Source organism: Rutidosis leptorrhynchoides, chromosome 4 (genome assembly GCF_046630445.1).
Source record: "Rutidosis leptorrhynchoides isolate AG116_Rl617_1_P2 chromosome 4, CSIRO_AGI_Rlap_v1, whole genome shotgun sequence".
NCBI classification, from domain to species: domain Eukaryota; kingdom Viridiplantae; phylum Streptophyta; class Magnoliopsida; order Asterales; family Asteraceae; genus Rutidosis; species Rutidosis leptorrhynchoides.
Genome location: NC_092336.1, coordinates 471,347,739 through 471,368,056, shown reverse-complemented (window position 1 = coordinate 471,368,056; position 20,318 = coordinate 471,347,739). Strand labels below are relative to the sequence as shown.

Genomic DNA, 20,318 nt, shown 5'->3' with positions numbered 1-20,318 from the left:
TGGACGAAGCAGGAGAAAAATATTACGATTGGAGATGCCCCTTTGTGGAGGTTTTTGAAAATCTTGGTATGTGTTGAATAGGAATATTTCAAAAGTTGAACTTAGCTACGTAAATTTGAAGACGAGAAAGAAGACGAAAAAGACATCCACTTCACGTTCATTTAAGCTCAAGAATGATGATGAAGATTTGGATTCCGGTGAAGTTATCCAATATTTATTTTGAGGTTCTCAAGATTGTAACAAGGTTGGAACTTCGGGTGCGGATAAAGATTATACTTCGGGTTTAAATTCGGGCAACAATGTATTGGGGACCGTTGATGATGTTTGAGGTGTTGAAGTGGATCAGACCATTGGCTTTTTTGAGGGTCTTGAGAATTATGGTTTCCTCCCTCGTTCCATGCCGGATATTAGGATTGGTAGATATAACACCCTAGATTTTTTTTTTTTTTTTTTTTTGAAATACACAGCGCAAGTCAATTATTAACATATTAATCACACATGTAATCATTTTCCACAAAATCACTGGTGTTACTTAATTACAGACCATAATATAAAACGGTTTATGCGAAACATCAGAGTTATCAAGTGTGTCAAACATCACTTCAATCCTTGCCACACCCATCGCAAAATATGTTGTACGACACCTGCAGGGAAAGGACACGGTGGGGGAATTAGCGCACCGCTAAGTGAATGGAAATATCAAATAGGATATCACTATAAGCTCTAAGCACAGCTTGAGGTCACAAGATACAGGCTACTAGGTCACTAGCACAGAATTGATCACAAGAGGACCGGCGGCCTGGCCGGGCCATTAACTACTAGCTGATCGGGCTAGAGTTTACCGATAGTCCTTAATACTGAAACACTGGTATAGTCTTCCAGACGTGACGCACTCGTCATTCACACTATACCACCACATCAGTAACACAAGAACCCAACCCAATTCCTATCGTACAAGACACCCCGCTAGGAATGGTTGACCTCTTCTGTCGCACACAACACCTCGACGGGATCACTGAGTGTACACATAATCACATAATATCACAGTCACTGGTCATTGACTAAAGGCACAGTCTAATCATACATATCACTGGTCACTGGGAGCATATCACTAATCATAGCACAAGACACTACACTGTCTTAGCACTATATAACAATATCCGAAAGGATAATCCCACTCACTGATACCAGCAAAATTCAGTGGTCTTATATTACTGAGTCTTCACATCCACTTTATCACCTGAGAATAATACATACCAAGTCAGTATACACATCCCAGTCATTTTTATCAAGCTAAACAAATTAAACCAGCAAAAGGTCCAGCTAATCAAAATCACAACAATTCAATACAATTTGTCAAGTCAATCCCACAAGTGGACTCACACGCGTGTGTGACCCACCTAAACCGTACGAGTAATAGTTGACTCGCATGAGTGGTCATTCATTAGACAAATATTATAAAACCACAAAAGTCTACCAGATCAACTGCACAAGTGACCATCACTCGCACGAGTGGGCCACTTTACCCGCACGGGTGACATATGACTTGTGCGTGTGAAACACACTTAAACAACCATCACAAACATATATTGACTCGTACGAGTAACCAAATATATACACAAGTGGCCACCTCACTCGCTCGAGTGATCAACAATTAAGCATTAACAAGTTACAACATTCACTCGTACGAGTAATAATAAAATATACACGGTTGTCCAACTCACTCGCACGAGTGAGAGTCAGCCGTACGAAACAGTCGACAACAAAGGGCGAGCTTACTCGCATAGGGTGAGACCTCACTCGCACGAGTGGGTCTCACTCGTACCATTTTCTGGCTCAATCGCACGAGTGACAAGTCACTCGTGTTGAACCTGAAGAACAACAGCAGCAGTTCAAATGGGTTTTAACCTTAAATCACCATAAATACATATTTAACACAAATCAAGCATAACCGAATCATGTATATATCATAAACAAGCTATAACCACAATCAATTTCATCACAAAAATAATAATTAAGAATAAATGATCATTACTCCTTTAGTTATCCAAATCCTTAAAAACTTACAATAATCATATCATTGAATAAAAATATGAATCACATATATATATATAAAAATAACGTGTTCATGTTCTTAACTAAAAGGAGTCAATTACACATCTTATAATTAATATGGACTCGAAATCACAAACACAAGATGTGTTTGTTTATGTGCATACATGTATATGATAAGTATATATGCATACCTTATTTGATGTTGGTTTGCTAGAAAGCATAACACCACTTTTTGCAATTAAGTTCACAAATCAGAGAATTAAAGATAGCTAAGGATGCGTTTGTATTTGTGTACATGTGTGTAAGCATGAAACAAGAAATCAAGGAGTGTAGATAAGAATATAAGATCATAAGTACATGTGTGTGAGTTAATAATTTTAGGAAATGAAACAAGACTAACACGTGTAAACTTATAACAAAAGCCACCGTCTCCATTTTTATTATATTATTAAACACACAGTTATTTTACCCGCAATCTGAAATACAAGGTACCTCATTAAGCAGTCCTAACGTGGTCCAAATTACACTAACTAATATTTTCTGTGACCATCATCACTAGCACATTCACAAGTTCACATAATAAATTATCAACACATAATTTATTATTTCACTCCTTATAATTAAATCATATAAATTACTCATAATTTAAATATCATATTTAAATTATAATAATAATATAACACAATATACATATTTCATTTAGGCCACTAGTCAGGGTGTTACAAATCTAACCCCCTTAAAAAGATTTCGTCCTCAAAATCTGGTCACGCTCGAACAAAGAAGTTTATCTGGTCAGTCACTATCACTAAAGTCACAGGTTCTCATCACAACCTCTATTTTCTAGTTCAAGTTCGAGTCCAAATGGTAAAACTTATTTACTCTAACTTACATCATTAGTTAAATCATGGTCCACAAGTTTCAAATTACAGTTTTCATAGTCTTACTTATCAAGACCAACAGTCAAATCTAACCCTTTGTCATTCGAAACCAATCACTTTTCCCGACAATAATGCAAAGGATAATATATTTTCATGATAACACACCGTCCAATACAATGACATTTATCCCGAAAGTCTTTCAACCAACCACGGGTGTCCACAAATTCCACGGTCAATTCTTCAGTTAAGGTCGAAAATCATGTCCTTATGTCACTAAGGATCATCAATTTCACGTATTTGTTATCAGGTTTGACTCTTTGCACAGTTGAATTCCCTTAAATTTCCAAGCAAAGGCAACTGAAATCCATCTATTTCACTAAATTCTATGCTTACGTCCACAAAACACGTCTTTAATTTACCAAAATTGTCCAGGCTAGTCATTTCATTCTCAATTATTTCATTATCTGTCTATCAGTTCATGTTCCAAGTATGATTCAAGGCATCTATATTTCCTTTAGTTTCCCAGAATTCCTGTATGATTTACCACAATATACTTTCGTTGGCCAGACGCGAGTATATTCTCCTAAATCATACCCTTATTCTGAGTTACTTGATAAGGAAAATCCTATATGGTTCACACTTTGTCATGGCACACAATTTCCTGTTAAAGCATCGGTAATAGAAAATTTTATTTTATCAGTTGTCGTTTAGTCTCATTAGTCACATGTTATTAATCATCATGAATTCTTCGCACATGGTTATCTAACTAAGTTTTATTTAGCCATCACTCACAACCTATCAAAGTAGTCTAAATTCAATTTACTGATCACACCATTTTCAAATTAATACCAGTCCGGGCATTATCAGTCCAATTCCCAAAGGTTATAACCATCAAGTGAGGATGTCACATGGCCATTCAAGCATAGGAATTTATTAAGTCATATCATCTTATCTTAATGATACAATAAACACAATTCTAAACACTAACTCGGCTCTATCTTCAAGTCAAAACATATACCCGGTATCAATCACTACTCAGGTCAAAGGTTTTCCTATCTTTTAAAGATAACACAGGGAGCACTACTGATAATTCATTTCTACTGGTCACCACAAAAGTCACGAGGGTCCAGAAAGAAAAATATTTCCTTAAGGCACCACTACATATCTTACACCACTAGTCCAGTCGAGCATATCAAAATAGTAGGAAAATTATCACACTTGAAAGTTCGAACCTGATGTACTCACATGCAAATCACATATGCTATATCAACAGAACACAGGGTTCAAGCCCATCATTATACACATGTGGACTAGTATTTAACCCTAATCTCTACGGGCCACTACAGTTGTTCCGTCAATCAAGCAAAAGGAATATATCTTATATAAGCCCTACGTAGTCTTATAGGGTCATGCATATCACTATATCAAGTCTAACACAATAGAAAAGTCACATGCAGTTTATATAACAAATAAATCTCACTAATCATGGCAAGCATGTCTAACGCATCACATCTGACCAGTTTCACATAACATGGCAATTATAAAAAACATGACAACTAATCAAATGGAATAAATCCCAATAATGTCACTAGTAGCTTCAGACACAACTATTGTGACTGAAGCCGTCAAATCACTGGCTACTTCTACCTTATTAGGAAGAAGCAATCACGTCACAACTGGTCTCAGTTAAATACAAAATATAACAAACATAGATAGACATTTATTCACAATCAAAAGGTACACTAATAATTACAATAATGTAACAAGGACGTACCTTTTTATGTAAGAAGACATCTTCTTATCTATCAACACATCGATCTCACCCGCACCCCTGACCCCACCATAACACTAGTATCTCATCACTGAAGCGATCGGCATCGAAATTTGTTCCAATTGTCGCCATTCCATCTCATATATTCTTTACTGGTCACACTCAATTCTGAAATCATTCAATAGAGCTCTGACAATGCTGGGGGTCAATGGGGCATTCACAGGATTTGATCGATCGTCATACATGTCTTATCACAACATCTCACACAAAAGCTTAGTAGATAATTCATTAGTACTTATCACTAACCATAATTATCTAATCACACGACACCTACATTCACTTATCCATTTCCCCCACTTGTATGTTTGACACAACTCAGGGTTTGGGAACATGACACTCACGTGTACATGCTGCCAAACCTACGCTCTGATACCAATTTATAACACCCTAGATTTTTTTTTTGAAATACACAGCGGAATTCAATTATTAACATATTAATCACACATGTAATCATTTTCCACAAAATCACTGGTGTTACTTAATTACAGACCATAATATAAAACGGTTTATTCGAAACATCAGAGTTATCAAGTGTGTCAAACATCACTTCAATCCTTGCCACACCCATTGCAAAATATGTTGTACGACACCTGCAGGGAAAGGACACTGTGGGGGAATTAGCGCACCGCTAAGTGAATGGAAATATCAAATAGGATATCACTATAAGCTCTAAGCACAGCTTAAGGTCACAAGTCACAGGCTACTAGGTCACTAGCATAGAATTGATCACAAGAGGACCGGCGGCCTGGCCGGGCCATTAAATACTAGCTGATCGGACTAGAGTTTACCGATAGTCCTTAATACTGAAACACTGGTATAGTCTTCCAAACGTGACGCACTCGTCATTCACACTATACCACCACATCAGTAACACAAGAACCCAACCCAATTCCTATCGTACAAGACACCCCGCTAGGAATAGTTGACCTCTTCCGTCGCACACAACACCTCGACGGGATCACTGAGTGTACACATAATCACATAATATCACGGTCACTGGTCATTGACTAAAGGCATAGTCTAATCATACATATCACTGGTCACTGGGAGCATATCACTAATCATAGTACAAGACACTACACTGTCTTAGCACTATATAACAATATCCGAAAGGATAGTCCCACTCACCGATACCAGCAAAACTCAGTGGTCTTATATTACTGAGTCTTCACATCCACTTTATCACCTGAGAATAATACATATCAAGTCAGTATACACATCCCAGTCATTTTTATCAAGCTAAACAAATTAAACCAACAAAAGGTCCAGCTAATCAGAATCGCAACAATTCAATACAATTTGTCAAGTCAATCCCACAAGTGAACTCACACGCGTGTGTGACCCACCTAAACTGTACGAGTAATAGTTGACTCGCACGAGTGGTCATTCATTAGACAAATATTATAACACCACAAAAGTCTGCCAGATCAACTGCACAAGTGACCATCACTCGCACGAGTGGGTCACTTTACCCGCACGGGTGACATATGACTTGTGCGTGTGAAACACACTAAAACAACCATCACAAACATATATTGACTCGTACGAGTAACCAAATATATACACAAGTGGTCACCTCATGTGATGACCCGGGAATTTCCGACCAAATTTAACCTTAATCTTTATATGATTTCGATACGATTAGCAAAGCATGTAATGTTGAGTCTAGAAAACATTGTAACGATGTTCATATATTCAATTGACCTTCGACTGCTCTTGACGATTCACGAAAAATTAATTGTAAATAGATATATGTGTATGTATATATAAATAATAATTTGAAATATAATTTGATGTATTATATGTTGTTGTTAATAAAAATTAATAAAATAAAAATAGAGTATTAATATAATTATTATTTAAAATATATCTATATATATAAATAAGGTATGTTGAAAATAAATATTTAATGATTGTAATACTCGTTTGATGTCTCGATTGATATTAAGTAAGTTTAATTCAAACTTATATGATTTTAAAATAAACGGTGATCCGAAAATGAGTTATATAAGTTATAGTTTTATTAAAAGTATAAGTATTAAATATTCAATTATATAATATATACTATAAATATTATTAATACATTATATTTAACTACAAGTTAAAATATAATTATTTTATTAATAGTGTTATTATCACTTTCATTATTATTAAAATAAATATTAATGCTAAAATTAATATCAGTATTATTAACATTATTATTTATAACATATAGATATGAAACTCGATACATTAATATCAATATTGTTGTTATCATTATTAGTATCATTGTTATTACTAGTAAAATTATAGTTGTTATGATAATGATTATTACAATTATTAATAAAAATTATCATTTTATGTAAAATTATTATTATCATTATTTTTATCATTATTACTATTATTAGTATTATTTTGATCATTAATATTATTATCATCTCTATTATTATTATTATCATTAGTATTAAGTATTATTTTCATTAATATCATAATTTTTTTATCTATTATTATTATTAGTATATTTTTTTATATTTATTTATTAACAGTATTATAATTACTATATTTATTAAATAATAATATTAAATATATTATTATATTATAAAACAGAAAAAGGTGTACCATCTGTTAAAACTCATTGTCAGTTCAATTTTCTTCTTCGCCCGTGATTTTTTGTTGACTAAATCCTCACAACAAAACAACATTTAATCAATTGTTGCTGTAACATAAATCATTTATTTGTATGTATACAAAATCTGCTATTCGCGAAATCAAGAAAAGAAACCACAGCAAAAAAAAATTTTATTTATTTATTTCGTAAACCCAATTTAATCCATAATCCATTTTCGAACTCAACTCCAAAATCTAATAACACAGATGTGTTATGAAACATCCATTAAAACTATCTGCAAAGTTTCGAGTATTAATTTTCAGAATCAAGGACGAATTTTGGAGTCAAAGTTCTTGAGCAAAAAGTCAAACGAATTGTTCTTGGCAAAATTCGTAATTGTTTTGATACCTCCAGTTTAATTGATTGTTCCAATAGTATCTATGAACGATTTAAAAACTTTTTTATGTTGAACTCATGATCTAAAAACTTTTTAAAAATGGAAATCATTTTTTTTTTTGTTTAAAACCTGCGACAGCAGATTTGTTCTTATAGTTTTTGTTTTTTTTTTTTTTTGGTTAATCACATATAGTTATTGTTGTATCGGATACTACATCTTAAATTCAGTTTGTAAGTGTTAATAAGATGTAAAGGAATTGGATCGTGTATTTTGAGGGAAGAAGATGGAGTCAAGAAGATTACGGTTATATTTAATTAGGAGTATATTAAATCAGAAAAATAAAATCAGAGTAATAGTTAAGTGTAGGTGCGGGTGAGCGTGAGGTCGCTGGTTCGAGCCTGTGCTTGGGCGATTCTTTTTAAAACAGCCTATTTGTTAAGGTAGTCATTTTATTATTATTACTTCTATTATTATTATTAGTATTATTATTATTATTATTATTATTATTATTATTATTATTATTAGTTGTTGTTGTTATTACAAGCTAGTTATTATTAGTACTATCAATATTAGTAAAAGAATTAGATAACATTTATTGTTATCATCATAATTATAATTACAATCATGATTATTATTATTAATATTATCATTACTAATATTAATTATATGACTAATATTACCCCTAGTATAATAGATACTATTAATATTATTGTTATTATTATGTATCATTAAGAAGTATTAATAGTATCAATTTATAATTTTTTTAGTAGTATTATTACTATCATTATTATTACTAATATCATACTGTTTGTATTATTGTAAATATGATCATTTAAAATATCTAATATGACCATAATTATTATTGAACTACTACTATCATTAAAAATATTATTTTTACTAAAACTATCATTTTTACTTACTAGTGAAACTATCAATTTAACAAATAAATCTTTTGTATATTTTATATATATACTTATTATATATATTAGGGTTATATTAATTTTTCATATAATAAACTAATGATATTTCATGAATACAATAATAAGCACGTATATAGATATACAAGTATATTAATATAACTAAATGACAAATATTAACCCTTATAATTATATACACACAAAATCAATATATATATAATATAAAATATAATACAAGTATACGTTTTAAAATGAAATTTAGCGTAAATTCTATATAGCTATAAATATATAAATAATACATAATAATAAATGAAATTTGGTGATTTCTAATATATGTATTAATAAATATACAAATGATATAGGTTCGTGAATCCGAGGCCAACCCTGCATTGTTCAATATCGTTATATGTATTTTTACTACAAAATACATTAGGTGAGTTTCATTTACCTTTTTACCCTTTATATTTTTGGGCTGAAAATACATGCGCAATTTTTATAAATGTTTTTACAAAATAGACACAAGTAATCAAAACTACATTATATGGTTGAATGATCGAAATCGAATATGCCCCTTTTTATTAAGTCTGGTAATCTAAGAATTAGGGAACAGACACCCTAATTGACGCGAACTCTAAAGATAGATCTATCGGGCCCAACAAGCCCCATCCAAAGTACCGGATGCTTTAGTACTTCGAAATTTATATCATGTCCGATGGAGGATCCCGGAATGATGGGGATATTCTTATATATGCATCTTGTTAATGTCGGTTACCAGGTGTTCAATCCATATGAATGATATTTTTGTCTCTATGCATGGGACGTATGTTTATGAGAAATGAAAATATGAAATCTTGTGGTCTATTAAAATTATGAAATGATTATTTATGCTAAACTAATGAACTCACCAACCTTTTGGTTAACACTTGAAAGCATGCTTATTTTCAGGTACGAAAGAAATCTTCCGCTGTGCATTTGCTCATATTAGAGATATTACTTGGAGTCATTCATGACATATTTCAAAAGACGTTGCATTCGAGTCATCGAGTTCATCAAGATTATTATTAAGTCAATTATAGTTGGATATATTCTGAAATGGTATGCATCCCGTCAATTTTCGTTGTAAAGAAAGTTTGTCTTTCAAAATTGAATGCAATGTTTGTAAAATGTATCAAATAGAGGTCAAGTACCTCGCGATGTAACCAACTATTGTGAAACGTTAGTAATCGATATGGACTTCGTCCTAATGGATTAGGACGGGTCCTTTCAGTTGGTATCAGAGCGATGGTCTTAGCGAACCAGGTCTTGCATTAGTGTGTCTAACTTATAGTTGTTAGGATGCATTAGTGAGTCTGGACTTCGACCGTGTCTACATGTCAAAAGTTTTGCTTATCATTTTTATCGGAAATCATCTGCTTATCATCCTTAGGAAATTACATGCTCATTATTCTTAGTCTAGACACATCTTACTGCATTGATTGCATGAATAGTGTATAGACAAAATTAATATCTTAGCGTACCTGTTATTGTTACCTTTGACTGACAGATTCTGTAGATTCTTCCGTAACTTAAGGGATTTTAGTATTATATATGCATATGTAAATTATGTATTGCAGGGTACTAATCTACATCCTATAATCTATTTATTATCGAAAATTCTTCATCTGATCGTACAAGATAAATCCCTCAACCAGTTCGAGTCCCTCAGATTTCGATAGCTATTACGACAGCTATTCCGACATGGATATTCACCTAAGCTCCGAAAGCGGTGTCACCGGAATGGATCAATCAATCAGTCATCCCCAATTCATTTTATGAGTTCATAGTCGACTTAAACAATGAAGACGCGAAGAAGGCGATCCGTTCCACCAACCGAATTCACCTCTTGACAATGAACCTGAAGGGTTTACCGGCGAACCTGTTCGAGACACCATTTTCAGTCTCATTTCCAGGGTAACTCGACAAGATTATATTCTATCCACAATTTTGAACCTTATTCATCCGCTCGTTCCGACCGACAATCATCCTAAAGTAATAAGTCAACGAACTTCGCGCTCGAATAATCAATTCGTAGAATATGGTACAAAATGTTCCAGCTTCAACAACATCACCGGCACCAACAGTACCATCAGTAACAGCACCAGTACCATCAACAATCCATGCTTCAATATCACTATCTGTACTTCGAGTATGATCTTCGTTCTACATATCGTTCTACCTCATTTATCTTCGTTCGACATGGCGAATATGTAATCTCTAAAGTTTTAGAGATTATTTATTCTAGTTACAACCGAAAATTAAATGAGTTTAATATTATATTAACTCATTAAATCCATGATTACATCTGAAGAAAATATATATGTATATATGTTTTCATAAAGATTGTAATTAAAAATTCTTTTATACAAACTGTTAATGGTGAAAATATTTTAACGGGTAGGTAATACCCGAGGAATACTTAGATTTCACATTAATAAGTTACATTGTACGTTCTTCGAATCTGATTCAATAGTCATTTACTATCCTACTTACATCCACAGATATATGTATCCGTTCATCACAGAATAACCATATTCATCTAATTTCATATTTGGATTTTGATTTATCAGAATCCAACAAGTGGCATAATGAAGAAAACATTTGACAAAATAAAATTTGTTAGAAACAAACAAATTAACTATGAGAAATTTTATTAAGAATCCACGCTAACTGTTCCTAACTAATTGTTCCTAGCTAACTGATTACATTTTATTTATCGCAATTTAATTATCGCAATTTACATTCTCGTAATTTTAATTATCGTCATTTAATTTCTGTTATTTACTTTACGCACTTTATTTATCGTTATTTAATTTCTATTATTTATTTTTACGCAATTTAAATATCGGGACACGTATACAAGGTTTTGACATATCATATCGACACATCTATATATATATTATTTGGAATAACCATAGACACTCTATATGCAGTAACGATCGAGTTCTCTATACAGGGTTGAGGTTGATTCTATAATAATGTATATACTTTGAGTTGTGATCGAGTCTGAGACGTATACGGGTCACGACACATGTTAATTAATTCGAATATTAAATATTAAACTATATATGAATTATTGGACTGTTAATTGTGGACTATCAACTGTGGACCATCAACATTGGACAATTAAAATGAATTAAAATATTGATTATAACATATGAAACTAAACAATTTTTCAAGTTTGCCACTTGATTTCATCTTAAACCTCATTTGTATCTTGACAATTACAATCTGCGTTCAAACTTCTCATGATTCTTGAAAACACCTCAATCGAGAGGATGAACCAACCGCACTTCATCTACGGAAGGAAAGATTTATGCATATAGTTATGCACCTGAGAAACTTTCGGCAACTGAGTAAAAGTTTAACACGTAGCCACGTCAGATCCTTTGACATTTATTAGCAAAAATAACATTGTGATCCCTTTTTAAAGTAGCCAATTTTGTCACAGCTCCAGCAAGTCAACTTCGACTTTTCATTGGAAGTAGCCTTACTATAATCCTGATATATACAATTACCCTTTTGATACCGGAGAATTCTTTTATATTCCACCATATTACCAGCAGACGTACCAGCAACCTCGTTGCTTTTTGGCTTAAATCTCTCTGATAAATCATTATATTTATTCATTGAAACCCTATCATATACTCATCCGCATCTTATAACGAGAACTGCCATAACAATTACCGGGAATCGGCAATCAGTACTTTGAAAACTCACAGCATATCTACATCAACAGTTATATATATGACATTTATCTCTTAGAATTATGATCTCTCATTCTGAAATTCTGAAAAGCATTCAGTCACAAATCAATACTCTGAATGTTGAAAAAGCTAAATGAAGCAGCAGAAACTGTAGATAACCGTAAGCGACCATAATCATCGAAAGTTTGATGATAAAGATTAGTATGTTGGAAAAGCTCAGAAAAGCTGGAACTGGAAAGCGGATTGAGCTAACCATAAAGGAAACCAAGGAGAAATACAAGTAACATACCCTAAATTCATAGAACCCAGATAAATCTAGATCCGTTGAAATCTTTAGAGAATATCTTGCTCCGAAGTCATGTTAAAATCTTGCGGAAAATCTCCCTCATCAATCATCGAACTTAGAAATTCTAAAATATCATCATCAATATCTTCGATATTTCCGAGGATATTTTCATAAATATTCTCGTCCGAAATTATATACCTCTTCGTGCTTCCTGTGTATCATTATATTGGAAACATTCAATAGAAAATTTAGTACCGAAAAGCAGATTATGCGAATCTATGAAGAAAGCAGTGGACAAATCACAAAGAATAAGTTTGACTTCAAAGAATCTAAATGATTCAATGTCTGCTAAAGTCTTTAGTGAATATTTTGCTCCTTACTCTAAGCCCTTGCGGACAATAGTTTCTATCATCCTCTGATCCTAGATATTCCGAGATATTATCGTATCTTTCATTATAAATATCCTCGATATTTCTGAATATATTTTCATAACTAATCTTATCTGAAATCATTAATCTCTTCGTGCTATCATTGTTACATCATATAGAAACTGTTAGTTTCTATATTCTGTAAACCTTCAAGTTTAAATTATGAATGATTTTGGAGTAGTGTTGGGAACTGATGCATGAGTTAGTATAATATAATGACACTTGATCAACGTGATTATATTACAGTAAGTCATGCTGAGTTTCTAATGAAACGTGATGATTCACAGACTCTAACGTCATCATGTGCCATGTTACACGACTCTTGTATTCTATTTAAACCTCTAAAATATCAAGAAAATATTTCTTGATGATTCGGTCTTTTTCAGGGCATTCTGGTAAATTAACAAATCAAGACCATGCCATTACCATTCCCTTCTTAGAACATTAACAATGTTCCTTCTGAAACTTATATCTGCGAATTCTGGACCATTACAAGAGATGCCCATTCGCAAGAGGAAGAAACGGAGGGACAAAGCTCCGAAATAGAAATTGGGGTATAAATCGCATCAAATAGGAGGGAGTATTAACTGTGGATGACAGTGATTATAGGAGACAGGAATAGGGACATTGAAATATAATGGAGAATATAAAGTCCGATAACAACACATAAATTACAAACCGTGTATATCAATGTTTATCGCAACATAAAGACACGAGAGAATTATATGTACTATAACCCCAAGGGCGAGGTAGAAGAAAACAGGTTCCACTGGTGGGAGTTGGAAAGGAGGATGATTGTTGTGATAGTAAGGATAAGGACAAGGATCAGGACTGGGTTAAGCATTCCTTACAATCTTTTGAATTTGAGAATTGAGTATAGGAATGGTAAAAGTAACGGAACGGAAGAAGTTAATTTATAGTGAAATATCTGATAGAAAAATCGAGGCAGATCACCGTATTTAATTATAGAGATTTTAATCTCATTATTCGCCGAAGAATCAAATCTCTTAGATTTCGAAGATTTTCTTTAAATCCCTGAAATTCCGGAAATCCACCGTGACTACGTCAAAAAGTTAAAGCTCTAACTCAATCTTTGTAACTGCTTCACTCGTACGCTTTACATAATCAAATTGTTTTATCTATATTACTTAATAATGATAAAACTCTATTTATCAACTCATATTCGTCACGAAAACATTCTTATTGTTAGCCATGACGACCTCACTCAAATTTCGGGACGAAATTTCTTTAACGGGTAGGTACTGTGATGACCCGGGAATTTCTGACCAAATTTAACCTTAATCTTTATATGATTTCGATACGATAAGCAAAGCATGTAATGTTGAGTCTAGAAAACATTGGAACGATGTTCATATATTCAATTGACCTTCGACTGCTCTCGACGATTCACGAACAATTAATTGTAAATAGATATGTGTGTATGTATATATAAATAATAATTCGAAATATAATTTGATGTATTATATGTTGTTGTTAATAAAAATTAATAAAATAAAAATAGAGTATTAATATAATTATTATTTAAAATATATCTATATATATAAATAAGGTATGTTGAAAATAAATATTTAATGATTGTAATACTCGTTTGATGTCTCGATTGATATTAAGTAAGTTTAATTCAAACTTATATGATTTTAAAATAAACGGTGATCCGAAAATGAGTTATATAAGTTATAGTTTTATTAAAAGTATAAGTATTAAATATTCAATTATATAATATATACTATAAATATTATTAATACATTATATTTAACTACAAGTTAAAATATAATTATTTTATTAATAGTGTTATTATCACTTTCATTATTATTAAAATAAATATTAATGCTAAGATTAATATCAGTATTATTAACATTATTATTTATAACATATAGATATGAAACTCGATACATTAATATCAATATTGTTGTTATCATTATTAGTATCATTGTTATTACTAGTAAAATTATAGTTGTTATGATAATGATTATTACTATTATTAATAAAAATTATCATTTTATTTAAAATTATTATTATCATTATTTTTATCATTATTACTATTATTAGTATTATTTTGATCATTAATATTATTATCATCTCTATTATTATTATTATCATTAGTATTAAGTATTATTTTCATTAATATCATAATTTTTTTTATCTATTATTATTATTAGTATATTTTTTTATATATTTATTTATTAACAGTATTATAATTACTGTATTTATTAAATAATAATATTAAATATATTATTATATTATAAAACAGAAAAAGGTGTACCATCTGTTAAAACTCATTGTCAGTTCAATTTTCTTCTTCGCCCGTGATTTTTTGTTGACTAAATCCTCACAACAAAATAACATTTAATCAATTGTTGCTGTAACATAAATCATTTATTTGTATGTATACAAAATCTGCTATTCGCGAAATCAAGAAAAGAAACCACAGCAAATTTTTTTTTTTATTTATTTATTTCGTAAACCCAATTTAATCCATAATCCATTTTCGAACTCAACTCCAAAATCTAATAACGCAGATGTGTTAGGAAACATCCATTAAAACTATCTGCAAAGTTTCGAGTATTAATTTTCAGAATCAAGGGCGAATTTTGGAGTCAAAGTTCTTAAGCAAAAAGTCAAACGAATCGTTCTTGGCAAAATTCGTAATTGTTTTTATACCTCCAGTTTAATTGATTGTTCCAATAGTATCTATGAACGATTTAAAAACTTTTTTATGTTGAACTCATGACCTAAAAACTTTTTAAAAATGGAAATCATTTTTTTTTGTTTAAAACCTGCGACAGCAGATTTGTTCTTATAGTTTTTTTTTTGTTTTTTTTTTCGGTTAATCACATATAGTTATTGTTGTATCGGATATTACATCTTAAATTCAGTTTGTAAGTGTTAATAAGATGTAAAGGAATTGGATCGTGTATTTTGAGGGAAGAAGAAGAAGATGGAGTCAAGAAGATTACGGTTATATTTAATTAGGACTATATTAAATCAGAAAAATAAAATTAGAGTAATGGTTAAGTGTTGGTGCGGGTGAGCGTGAGGTCGCGGGTTCGAGCCTGTGCTTGGGCGATTCTTTTTAAAACAGCCTATTTATTAAGGTAGTCACTTTATTATTATTACTTCTATTATTATTATTAGTATTATTATTATTATTATTATTATTATTATTATTATTATTATTATTATTATTATTATTATTATTATTATTATTATTAGTTGTTGTTGTTATTACAAGCTAGTTATTATTAGTACTATCAATATTAGTAAAAGAATTAGATAACATTTATTGTTATCATCATAATTATAATTACAATCATGATTATTATTATTAATATTATCATTACTAATATTAATTATATGACTAATATTACCCCTAGTATAATAGATACTATTAATATTATTGTTATTATTATGTATCATTAAGAAGTATTAATAGTATCAATTTATAATTTTTTTAGTAGTATTATTACTATCATTATTATTACTAATATCATACTGTTTGTATTATTGTAAATATGATCATTTAAAATATCTAATATGACCATAATTATTATTAAACTACTACTATCATTAAAAATATTATTTTTACTAAAACTATCATTTTTACTTACTAGTGAAACTATCAATTTAACAAATAAATCTTTTGTATATTATATATATATATACTTATTATATATATTAGGGTTATATTAATTTTTCATATAATAAACTAATGATATTTCATGAATACAATAATAAGCACGTATATAGATATACAAGTATATTAATATAACTAAATGACAAATATTAACCCTTATAATTATATACACACAAAATCAATATATATATATATATATATATATATATATATATATATATATATATATATATATATATATATATATATATATATATATATATATATATATATATATATATATATATACACACACACAATGTAATATAAAATATAATACAAGTATACGTTTTAAAATGAAATTTAGCGTAAATTCTATATAGCTATAAATATATAAATAATACATAATAATAAATGAAATTTGGTGATTTCCAATATATGTATTAATAAATATACAAATGATATAGGTTCGTGAATCCGATGCCAACCCTGCATTGTTCAATATCGTTATATGTATTTTTACTACAAAATACATTAGGTGAGTTTCATTTACCTTTTTACCCTTTATATTTTTGGGCTGAGAATACATGCGCAATTTTTATAAATGTTTTTACGAAATAGACACAAGTAATCAAAACTACATTATATGGTTGAATGATCGAAATCGAATATGCCCCTTTTTATTAAGTCTGGTAATCTAAGAATTAGGGAACATACACCCTAATTGACGCGAACTCTAAAGATAGATCTATCGGGCCCAACAAGCCCCATCCAAAGTACAAGATGCTTTAGTACTTCGAAATTTATATCATGTCCGATGGAGGATCCTGGAATGATGGGGATATTCTTATATATGCATCTTGTTAATGTCGGTTACTAGGTGTTCAATCCATATGAATGATATTTTTGTCTCTATGCATGGGACGTATGTTTATGAGAAATGAAAATATGAAATCTTGTGGTCTATTAAAATTATGAAATGATTATTTATGCTAAACTAATGAACTCACCAACCTTTTGGTTGACACTTGAAAGCATGCTTATTCTCAGGTACGAAAGAAATCTTCCGCTGTGCATTTGCTCATATTAGAGATATTACTTGGAGTCACTCATGACATATTTCAAAAGACGTTGCATTCGAGTCGTCGAGTTCATCAAGATTATTATTAAGTCAATTATAGTTGGATATATTCTGAAATGGTATGCATGCCGTCAATTTTCGTTGTAAAGAAAGTTTGTCTTTCAAAATTGAAAGCAGTGTTTGTAAAATGTATCATATAGAGGTCAAGTACCTCACGATGTAACCAACTATTGTGAAACGTTAGTAATCGATATGGACTTCGTCCGGATGGATTAGGACGGGTCCTTTCACCTCACTCGCCCGAATGATCAACAATTAATCATTAACATGTTACAACATTCACTCGTACGAGTAATAATAAAATATACACGGTTGACCAACTCACTCGCACGAGTGAGAGTCAGCCGTACGAAATAGTCGACAACAAAGGGCGAGCTCACTCGCATAGGGTGAGACCTCACTCGCACGAGTGGGTCTCACTCGTACCATTTTCTGGCTCAACCGCACGAGTGACAAGTCACTCGTGTTGAACCTGAAGAACAACAGCAGCAGTTCAAATGGGTTTTAACCCTAAATCACCATATATACATATTTAACACAAATCAAGCATAACCGAATCATGTATATATCATAAACAAGCTATAACCACAATCAATTTCATCTCAAAATAACAATTAAGAATAAATGATCATTACTCCTTTAGTTATCTAAATCCTTAAAAACTTACAATAATCATATCATAGAATAAAAATATATATATATATATATATATATATATATATATATATATATATATATATATATATATATATATATATATATATATATATATATATATATATATATATATATAACGTGTTCATGTTCTTAACTAAAAGGAGTCAATTACACATCTTATAATTAATATGGACTCGAAATCACAAACACAAGATGTGTTTGTTTATGTGCGTACATGTATATGATAAGTATATATGCATACCTTATTTGATGTTGGTTTGCTAGAAAGCATAACACCACTTTTTGCAATTAAGTTCACAAATCAGAGAATTAAAGATAGCTAAGGATGCGTTTGTATTTGTGTACATGTGTGTAAGCATGAAACAAGAAATCAAGGAGGGTAGATAAGAATATAAGATCATAAGTACTTGTGTGTGAGTTAATAATTTTAGGAAATGAAACAAGACTAACATGTGTAAACTTATAACAAAAGCCACCGTCTCCATTTTTATTATATTATTAAACACACAGTTATTTTACCCGCAATCTGAAATACAAGGTACCTCATTAAGCAGTCCTAACGAGGTCCAAATTACACAAACTAATATTTTCTGTAACCATCATCACGAGCACATTCACAAGTTCACATAATAAATTATCAACACATAATTTATTATTTCACTCCTTATAATTAAATCATATAAATTACTCATAATTTAAATATCATATTTAAATTATAATAATAATATAACACAATATACATATTTCATTTAGGCCACTAGTCAGGGTGTTACAGTAGATCTTCGAACAAGGTTTCATTTTATGCGATAGAAAATCGGGTGGGCATGAAATTTTATTCGATGAAGGTTGACGGTATGGTGTTAAGCCGGTCATAAAGACTTGGAAAGGTAAAGCAGCTGTTGGGTAGATATGAGTTTTTGTATTGAGTGTTAGCTACAGTATGGCTGTTTGTTTTTAGGTTGTTTGTCGTTGTTTGGTTAGATATGAGTTTTTGTATTGGTTCTTGTATTTTATTGTGTTTCGGAATCGTTTTAGTGATTCGGTGGCTAAGTTTCGAGATTAGTTAGCTTTTGCTTTGTGTTTAGTGATAGGGCTCGTTTACTACTTTCGAGCTTTGCAATGTTTTTAACTAGATATGAGTTTTTATATTAGCTTTTGTTATGTATTTTATATATTCGTTAAAAAAAAATTTAAACAAAGCTCTTATTTTTTATTCCCTTATATCTCATTTGTTTTTCTTTCCTTTTTATCTTTCTGATTGATCGATTAAAATTGAATGAAAATCATTTCAATTTAATACGGAGTAATAAACACAAAAGTAACCCTAAAATCAACAAAAAAAAAACCCTACCCAACACCTCAGACGGCGCGGGCGGTGACCAGTGGTGGTAGGTGGCAACGATGGGGAGCAATTGCAGCGACAGTTTCGCGATGGTGGATGGCGATGGAAGGTGAGCAGGCGATAGAATGAGGCAAGTATGAAGAGTCTGGAAGAAATATCTGATAAGGCAAAAGACTAAACTACCCTTTAAGCAATATAAAAATGCCGTGAACAGTCAGGGGCGGTGGCAAAGAGATACAAATGGGGTCATATGACCCCATGATCTGAAAATTTTCATTAATAATTTTTTAGGTTTGACCCCACTCAAAATATTCAGCCCACTTTGACCCCACAAAATCCAGCCCAACTTGTTTGCATGTTAATTGGAATTACATAAATTGTATTAACAGCAAAATACATCC

At 31.0% G+C, this 20,318-nt stretch overlaps 1 long non-coding RNA gene across 1 annotated transcript; it reads right to left on the bottom strand.

The window, feature by feature from the left end:
* Positions 1-4,683: 4,683 nt before the first annotated feature.
* LOC139844511 (uncharacterized) lies at positions 4,684-20,094 on the bottom strand. The gene is made up of 3 exons (XR_011757990.1): positions 19,927-20,094; positions 5,893-5,950; positions 4,684-5,370 (listed from the first exon to the last, which is right to left on the bottom strand). It is a non-coding gene; the product is annotated as an uncharacterized lncRNA (long non-coding RNA).
* Positions 20,095-20,318: the final 224 nt, after the last annotated feature.